The following is a 9,451-nucleotide window of genomic DNA, read 5'->3' on the forward strand; positions in this document are numbered from 1 at the left end:
TTCAGCACTCGGGCCATGACTGTCTTTATACTGACCAATACTCCTCTGCACCTCAGTGTTGCTGTTGCACTTTTGACCAAATCATAGACATGTGAAGCTCTGATTACTTGCTTCTCAATAATAATCTCTCCTATCACTCCACGAAACATCTAATGAATGGGTGAGGGCTGTTAAAATAAGGTCTGCATTTTTTCTGCTCATCCACAAACACATCCTGGGAGAAGACAGGCGCGAGGGCACGGGAATGAGCGAAGCAGTCGGTTCTGGAGGGCAGTGCGCATGAACGTGTCTGTGCTGGTGCATGTACAGGAACAAGCAGAGCTTGAAGTAACTTGAAGTAAAAGTAAAGGCAAATAGGCGGAGCGGTTAGTGCTTCGTTTGTGCAGATTTGTGCAGGTAAAATGATCGTTTCTGCTGCTTTGATTTTTGAAATAGTAAACTTTATTTTATAGATCATTCAAAGGTCACCATCCCCCCAGACTGCTCCAAACTGGCCTACTTTTTTACTGCTTTGTTTGTGCAGATTTGTGCAGGTAAAATTATTGTTTGTGCTGCTACAATTTCTGAGATATAACAGTTTAAATTTTTACGGCCTACACTGTATAACAGCAATGTCTGTGGCGGTGTGGCACTTTTATAGAAGATTGTCCACTTTTTTCAGGCTTGCTGCGTATTTAGTTTTATGAATGTTTTGTATGTTTCTGTACATTTTAGTAAACCAATTTAGTCAGCGGAAAGGCTGATATTTCTGTTACCAGTGCAGAAACGTACACACAGTAGTTTTCATTTTTTTCTGTGTAAAACTGAGTTGAAGTGATTGACGTAAAAAAATTTTTTTACATATCCAGTTTGTCTCTATGATTTTGTTTTTAATTATATATGTTCATTATTATTAATGTAGCTGTCTCAGAAAAAAAATATGTTTGCTTTCACATTAATTTCAAGTGTTATTTGAGTATGCACCTATGGAACGCCAGGACTGCCATAATGAATTAATTAAATACACCATTAAATAATTAATTAAATGTGGCAATAATTAATAAAAATTGGAATTAATTAATTAAATAAATAGTTATGACACATGTAATTAATTAATTATTGACACATTTAATTAATTATTTAATGATATATTTATTTATTTCATTTTGGCAGTCCTGGCGCCTGGCTCTCATCTTGAATTAATTTTATCTGTCAGCCTCACCCATCAAACTCAGGGGGCGTGTTTCAGTAAGTGTTTCAGTGCAGTACATTTGTCACATCCTGAATGTGTAAATGCAGTGCACTTCATATTGTCACTTGATGGGTGTTTCAGTCAAGTACAGTTGCGGCTTTTTATGACAGTTAAAATAAATAACATTCTTATAAGAAATAAAATTGTCTCGTGTAAACTGTATATGTTGTTAAATAGGTCTATACTATTGTATTTTAATGTCGGTCATAATGGTGGTACTTCAAAAGCCATATATTTTCTGAGGTGATACTCATTGTAAAGAGTTTGAGAACCGCTGCCCTAATATAATAGGCTGATGAAGGTTTCCACTTTTTAATAATCCCACCTTCACCCCAAAAGATTCATCTGCATGGAGCCATTCGGTACATGGAGAGAGGTAGGAAGTCCTCTTCCCTTTTTTGGGTGGAACAGCCAGGCCCCTCCAGTTCTCAACTGCATCTTCATCAGCCAGAGGAATGTTTGTGGCAGCATCAGATCCCACAGACGGGTGAGCATCCATTTTCATTTTGTCTTCTGCACTGCGAGTCGTCATGGAGCCAGAATTGGCATCTGTGACTTACAGTGATTGTTGCCTCATCTTTGATCTTTTGCAGAACAAATCCGCATATTTCCTTCGATGAAGGAAAGATGATGAGCAATAAAGGGATTGACACAAACAGGCAAGTTTTCGTGTTTGAACTCAGCTTCAACAGTGGCTGAACTTGCTGTGATGCTGGTGCTTTGGAAGAGAGGGACCATTATTCATGTCCAGAGTGGCAAGTAACTTGCGAGTCTTATTATATGAGGAATAATCTCAGGGAGAAAGTGAATATTATCTCTATCCTCGTTTGCTGCAGCAGGTGACCTGCTCTCCTCACATATTTCTGTTACCCAGTGTCGTAGGTCAGTCTGGATCTCATCAACTGAATCCAATCTCTCACTTTCCTCTGTCTGTTCATCTGGAATGATGATGGAGTCTTGAGGAATTTGGGCTTTCAGGTATTTCTTGCAGCTTTCTGAAGGAAGGGCGGCTCCTTCATCACGTTCTGCCTCACTGAGGGCCACAACAGTGATAGCACGTAGGAGCTGTTTTGCATCGTCCAAGTATTGTGACTGAAGAAGCTTTGCTAATGACCTGACAAAGAAATCTTTAACACGATGTGTTTTCTTCTTCAGGCAGTCCCACTGGCATATCATCTTGATGCAGTGCACAACATCAACCCTGATAAAACAAGGGGGGACTTTGGCAGACTGGGTTCCAAGAAGGACATGAAAGCATTCATTAAGGTAGGACTTCAGATCAGGATGAGCAGGGAAATCCTTGACCAGAGCTCCCAGAGTAAAGTCACTCCCAGCTTCCTTTGGCACAGGTGCACCTGCACGAATCCATTCTGTCAACCAGTTTGTGATGGCATTAACATCCTGTTTCTCTGACAGCATTTGCACCACTGAGACACTGAGGCAATTGTTTTCTGTCAGAATGCCTTGATAAAGGAAGATATGGCCATTTGGTGTCAGCGGTTTTCTCACAACTTGCATCAAACACACAGTTGGGGGAGATTTTTTTGACAATGTCTTGTAAACATGCATCTGAGTTTGACTCCAGTAATGACAGAAAACCTGTCCAGCCCAATATCTCGGATGCTACCACTGTGAGGAACACTATATTTTAATAATTGCAGAGATGCAATGGGGTCCGAGTCTATTCTCTCTTGTTTGGTTTTTCGCAGAGTGGCCAAATTTGGAAAGTGGCTTGGCTCAGGATCTCCAACATCCATCAAATCTGCTGCCTGCGCTGACCTCCATACAGCTGGTTCCATTCTGCCCTCACACAACTCTTTAGCGATTTGTTCACACAGGTTTTCAGACATGAACCGCTTGGAGTAGCAAGTGTGCAAGGAGAGATCTGTATTTCTCATGAAACACTGGAGTTCAATTGAACTGTTAATTGCCGTCTGTCTGTCACATGACATTTCTTACTGGCCATGACACTCCTTACAGCACAAGAGTAGACCACTTTGGTCCATTATCGAGCAGTCTGGGATGTTGACCTTTGAATGACCTATAAAATAAAGTGTAATATCTCAAAAGTCAAAGCAGCACAAACGATAATTTTACCTGCACAAATCTGCACAAACGAAGTACTAACTGCTCTGCCTACTTGCCTTTACTTTTCAAGTGGGTGGGTACCTGTGTCGATTATTGGTATAGGTGTGAATCCAACTTGGTCTTTTTTGTTGTGACCTAAAACCATATCAGAAATAAATAAATGCCACTTCACCTTAAAAGCCTTTTTAATTGTGTATTTTTTTCACAACTGTTTTTTCCCCAGTTAAACAGATATTAGTATGGTGACTTCAAAGAGACTTGACTGCAGAACAATGTGCATCTTCAACAAACTGGTTTGGTGAATCACGTTTTTTCTGAATTCTTAGTCAAAATCCTTGCTGTGTTTGGGCTTACATAGGCCTGCTGCAAGGACCTAAACGCAGGACTCGGAACATGGAGGAATGAACTGAAAGAGGCAGCTTTACTGTGCTGAAAAACTCAGATGACAAAATGCAGGGAACAGAACATATAAACTGGGAAATAGGGAACTAACATGAAAACTTGAGACCTACGAAACTAAAGACTAAAAAAACTAACAAATTACACTTTAACCAGGAGCACGGAGGAATTACACACCTGTGTGAGGGTACGATGCAACAACAACTGTCTGGGAGAACTGAAAGAGCCGGTTCTCTAAAAAGAGCCGGAAATCCCATCACTACGCGATAAGGATCCGGCTCGTGTCGTTCACGTCAAAGATCCGGCTCTAAGAGCCATTTCGTTCGCGACCGACACATCACTACTGGGAAGACAGGACTAAAATTCACAAGGGAGAAATCAGGGAGTGGGAGACACAGCTAGAAGTAATCAGGCAGACGGGGAACAGAAGCTGAACACAAAACACCACTATCAAAATAAAACAGGAAGCACATGACAGGGACAGAGACACGGACTCGACACCGAGCAAGGTACCAAACCTAAGAACTAGAACTCAGAAAATACTGAGCTAGGAATACTTGAGAGAGAAACCAAAACTAAAAGACTAGCAACGACACATCATGAAATCTAGGATAAATAACACAAAACAGATAAAGACCTTGAACTTAAATTTGCCAATGAATTGGTATCAGAGCCTCTCACCCTAGCCTAGCAACTAAGTTAAATGATTTCGTCCAAAGTACCATTAATGAAACTGCACAATTGTTTTATAATTCACGTCACTCTCAACAAAATACCGGGGGAATACCGACCCCAAAATGGATGTCTCTTCTCAAGACTCAAAGTTCAATATTCAAAAAAATTACAGAAAATGAAATAGAAAGTATATCTCAAAATTAAAAAGTTCTAAAGCAAGGGATGAGTTTGTTTGTGATACCAGTTTTTTTAAGCATTGTAAATCTTGTATTTTGGTCCCTATCTTTTCAAAGATAGCGGAAAAGTGGGTTGTGAATTCTATCAATGAGCATCTTAATGATTCCAACCCGGTTTGCACCCTATGCAATTCAGATTTCACACTCTTCATTCAACTGAAACGACTGTCTGCTTTTGTTCAGATGGTGAAGTCTTATTTAGACAAGAGCCGTTATGTTGCGGCTGTTTCTGTTGATTTTAAGCATGCGTTTGAGTTCTTATCTAGACTGTCAACATTTAACTTTAGTAATCACACTGTTAAATGGATAGTCTTATTTATTAGATAGAAAACAATGTGTGCAAATAAAGAATAGTAAGTCACTCCATCTTCACTGTACGAAAGGTGTACCTCAGGGTTCAATTCTAGGCCCCCTGTTATTTTCACTCTATGTAAATGACTTGCCCAATGTGTGCAAAAATGTGGACGCGATCGTGTATGCTAATGATACGGTAATTTTTCCACAAGCCAAAACTGCTAATTTTGCAGCCCATCAGCTTTCATTGGAATTACGCGATTTACAAAAATGGCTGAATGACTCATGCCTGTGCCGTAATTTTTAAAAAACGTATCATTGTGTTTTAGTAAACCTAAAACAACCGTGGCTGCATAAAAGTTTGATTGGGTGCACAAGAACTAATTAATGTTGAGGAAATTAAGTATTTTTTGAGTGCTACTAGACTTGAAATTATCCTTTAAAAAAAACGTTAAAAAGTAGCAAACTGTAAATGTTAATATACGGAACTTTAGACATATTCGCACTTCATTAACAGACACAGCAGCGATTACATTACTCTATGATACTGGCTCATACTCCATACTGTATTACAAGTTGGTCTTATACGAGTCTTGCTTCTATTGGGCCAATTTAAGTATGCTACAAAAGAGCATATATTATATATTGCACGTGAAATAGAGTTATAGCATTACAAAAAGGGACACAGTTATTAGTGTAATGGGTCAGTGCAATATCAGGACAGGACTTATGTGCAATATAACTGGTGTGTTTCCATTATTGTTTTCTATATTGGCCTATGTTGTCCACTCTTGTTGTCATTGTTTGTTCTAATATAATGTGATCACTGTTTTTGCCCTTGTCTCTATATACATGGTCTGTAAATGATATCTGTATGTTTTTATACAGAGGGTCTGCTGATGGAAATGAGCCAAAAGCTGTTGTTATGGTCTGGGTGAAGCACCTGTGTTCCTGGTGTCTTCACCCCTGGGCGGGGCCCCTTCGTTTCCACCGACTAGCTGCACCTGTGAGCAATGAGGCTGCAGAGATATAAGACCAGCAATCCACCATTGCCAGATTGTCCGTGAATCTGCATTAGTGAAGGTTATTGCAGTAGTTGAATGTTGCCATTGTTTTAGTGGAATTAATTCTTTGCTCACAGTCAAGCCTCCAGATGACAGGTTGCCTTTACCTCACTGTGTTTGACCGCTGGATTACTTGCAGCTCCACTAGATATGCTCACCTGCCCAGCTCATGGACCGTGCACTAAGATCTCTCTTTGTTTCCCGCAGACCGTCTCCCCCTCTGTTTCGCCTCTGCCTGTAGAGAGTAAGGCTATGTACATGAGTATGTTTGAAAATGGAGATTTTCAGGGTGTTTTGTTTTAACTCCCGTCCACACGTGAAGTTTTGAAAAAAAAATATCTCCGTCCACATGAAAACACTAAAATGAAAGACTAAACAGAGTTTTGTGCCCTCACAACCTGAAGTGCTTCTGAAAAGTTTTTGTTTTTCTGAAAAGGGATAATTTTGGGTTACTTTTCATGTTCCAGTGCTTCAAATGTTAATGACCAAAGAGTATTTTGGTTCATCTACACTGACAACCTAGGAATGAACAAAATACATACAGCATACATAAATGTAATTTAAAAAAAAAATTTTTTTTTAAGTGAATTTATTCAAAACCGACATCGGGATTTGGGTTGTGAGAGCGTCTGTGTTGAATGTAGAAGTCACGTAAGAAGTTCACTCTGACGCTGTAATCTGTAATCTAAACGAGAGGAGATGAAGGCATGGACAAGCATCTCCAGTTCACCTTTGGATACAATAGTCCTGAGTTTGGCAATGTTTCTTAGATGAAAAAAGCAGGAGCGGGTCACAGACTTGATATGAGCATCAAACGACAGTGATTGATCAAAAATTATCCCAAGATTCCACTGATTTTATCTTGGAAAAATCCTAGAAAGTCATTGCAGTGCTTATCTGAAAAGACAGGTGTGCACGGAGTTGCGGGGGAGACTATGTTATTTACTGTGTCGAAGAGAACCTTAGGATTTCTTTTTCCTACTGCGAGTAGTTCAGAGAAATAAGTGGCTCTCGCATCTTTCACCATGTTTTTGAAGGTAGATAATAGTGGAGCTTATGAACTTCAAGTTTTGTGGCTTTCCACAGGCGCTTAGTTTTACGGCAAATTCACCTAAAGCTGTGAATAGCTTCTGTGAACCAGGGCAGGGATTTAGTAGTGCTGCCGTTTGTTCATGTTGGACTAAAAGATTATATATGAAAGGAGTGCAACCAATCAAAACTCTCACTTTTGGGATTCGGGGCACACATACCTTGTTATTCAGACACTGGGAGAGCCATCTTTCTAGAAGCTCCTCTGGTCCTGATGACTCCTGCTCTTCCTGGTCAGATCCTTGATTGTCTTTGTCCTGCATAGATTCTCTGTCCTCTCTCCTTTTCACTTTCTTTGCTGCATATGTTGAAAATGCATTCGTTGTCAGTGCTCAGCTCTGGAGGGTGTCCTCTGCAGGGTCCTTAAGCTGTGCAAAGCAATATTGCTCATTATTAATAAATGTAAGTGTACAGATAAATGTATAACATAAACAGGTCTGACTTTAGCTTGTTTAAATAACCTTGGTAAACCCTTTTGGCTGTGATGGCATCACAGCACATAAATGTTGCCACTGTGTCGTTAAGTTTTACGTCCCAACTGTTGCTTGGCCGGGAAGAATAATTAATGTTTTAAAAAGAAACCAGATGAATAAATTCCATGACACTTCAACCCTACTTCATAGTATGTCTAAAAAATTAAAGGTTTTCTTACATAAGTGCTACTGGAGAAATATAGCATGTTGAATGTGGGTGCAGTCCCCATATTCATCTTCTCCCAGGCTGCCTTGAAATTTCTGGTAGCTTATGATGAACACCTCCATTGGAACTGTGGGGAAAAAGTAGATGCCTCCGAACTGCCTTCAATATTTTCTCTAATAGCTGTAACGCTGCAACCAGGCGTGCTCGTTCCTATAGAGGGACCGCTGCTTGCCCATGGTACTTTTGAGTCTTGTGCTGTTCAACCTAATAAATCAAAAGACATGTTCATTCTCTCTGATCAGCTGACTAAACAATGTATATGCCTCTTAGGTAACTATAACTCTTATAGTTTTCGTACTTACGGATGATGTGGGCACCATGCTTAGTTTTTTTTTCTACCGTTTCAACCCCCTCTGATTCACTGATAACACAGCCCCCCCATTCCAAGGGCTTTCCCTCTATAAAATACCACTGTGCAATACTTCATTTTCTCTCTATCTCATTGTACATCTAAATATTCTATTCCTCAATACTCATGTTGATGGCCACACCCTTTCGGTGGCCAGTTATGGAAATGATGTATCCACCCAACCGTCCAAAAAACAATTTTACTTTTGATCCGATCTGGGGTTGCTTCTCGAGTTTATCTGTAGAAGCAGAAATAGAACATTGTATGCATTAGTATGTCATGCTAATACATATAGTGCATTTACATGTGCAGTTCTTTTGTGCAGATTATAGAGGGACTTTATAAGCACCATTTCTCAAGGACCACAAGAGCACCACAAAGCACCAAACACATTTTCCAGAATAACCATACACACAAACCCAGTTTTCAGTTCCAAGTCCCTGTAATGTGTCATGAGACCTGGGGTTAAAGTCCCACCCCCTGGTCGCCTCTACATCACAGCTAAGAGAAGTTCAAAGGTCTTAAAATCAAACAAATGTGATAAAAAAATATTCAAAGTGATAAAACAGAGCTTTTCTCTATTTCCACTAATGCAAACGTGCTAATCATTTCAAAGAAGAAGTTAAATAAAATAAAAAAAGGTAATTAACAGAGTTAATTACAGTACATTAACATTAACAGTAATCCTAGTGGATATAACACTCTCCTTTATGCTGTTTCGCAGATAAACCTGTTTCTTACCAAATCTTTTATGTTCTGAACTGTTCTTCCTGCCAACACTGGTTCCTCTGCCAGTTTCCAATGACTGCATTCATTTCTGGTGGCCAGTTTCCCTTTGTTTATGTGGTCATTAAAATGCTTCATCACTGCAGCAACCTCAGCCTTGGACCACCTTTTTTATGGGAGCTCTTCTTGAATCACGGGCTTGAGAAGCATTTTTATCTGGAAGAAGCAGAAAATTGTTGGAATATCCAGCAACTGATCTCCTCAGTTTTAAACATTTGTTGATTGTTGTTAAAAGAAGGGATGCTACCCTCTTCCAACTTCTGAGGTGTGTTGCTACCATCAATATCAAAATGAGCTAATGTTCGCTTTAAATATTACATTGTCTCATTTTAGACATTTGATACATTTTCAGTGTTCTAGTGTGTAAAAAGATAAGTTGAATACAAGTTTTGTGATGCATGCTCAATCATTAAGCCAAGTTCGTCCCAAAAGGTTGATTCTGTTCGTCTGGACGCAGCGTTTCATGACGTTCCTCCCACTGAAAACAATATGTCCAGATGAACAGAATCAACCTTTTGAGATTTACTTACCTTAATGATTG

At 39.6% G+C, this 9,451-nt stretch overlaps 1 long non-coding RNA gene across 2 annotated transcripts; it reads right to left on the reverse strand.

Moving 5' to 3' along the window:
- Positions 1–1,283: 1,283 nt before the first annotated feature.
- On the reverse strand, positions 1,284–9,120 carry LOC146696244 (uncharacterized). Of its 2 annotated transcripts, XR_014923201.1 has the most exons (6): positions 8,866–9,120; positions 7,729–8,362; positions 7,238–7,444; positions 6,146–6,222; positions 5,867–5,942; positions 1,284–3,454 (listed from the first exon to the last, which is right to left on the reverse strand). It is a non-coding gene; the product is annotated as an uncharacterized LOC146696244 (long non-coding RNA). The 2 variants fall into 2 exon arrangements; XR_014923200.1 differs by having other exon boundaries at positions 5,867–6,222.
- Between the last annotated feature and the right edge of the window lie 331 nt (positions 9,121–9,451).

Source organism: Copadichromis virginalis, linkage group LG12, assembly GCF_057382275.1.
Source record: "Copadichromis virginalis isolate Kocher_CV1m ecotype Utaka linkage group LG12, C_Virginalis_male_GT1.1, whole genome shotgun sequence".
Taxonomy (NCBI): Eukaryota; Metazoa; Chordata; class Actinopteri; order Cichliformes; family Cichlidae; genus Copadichromis; species Copadichromis virginalis.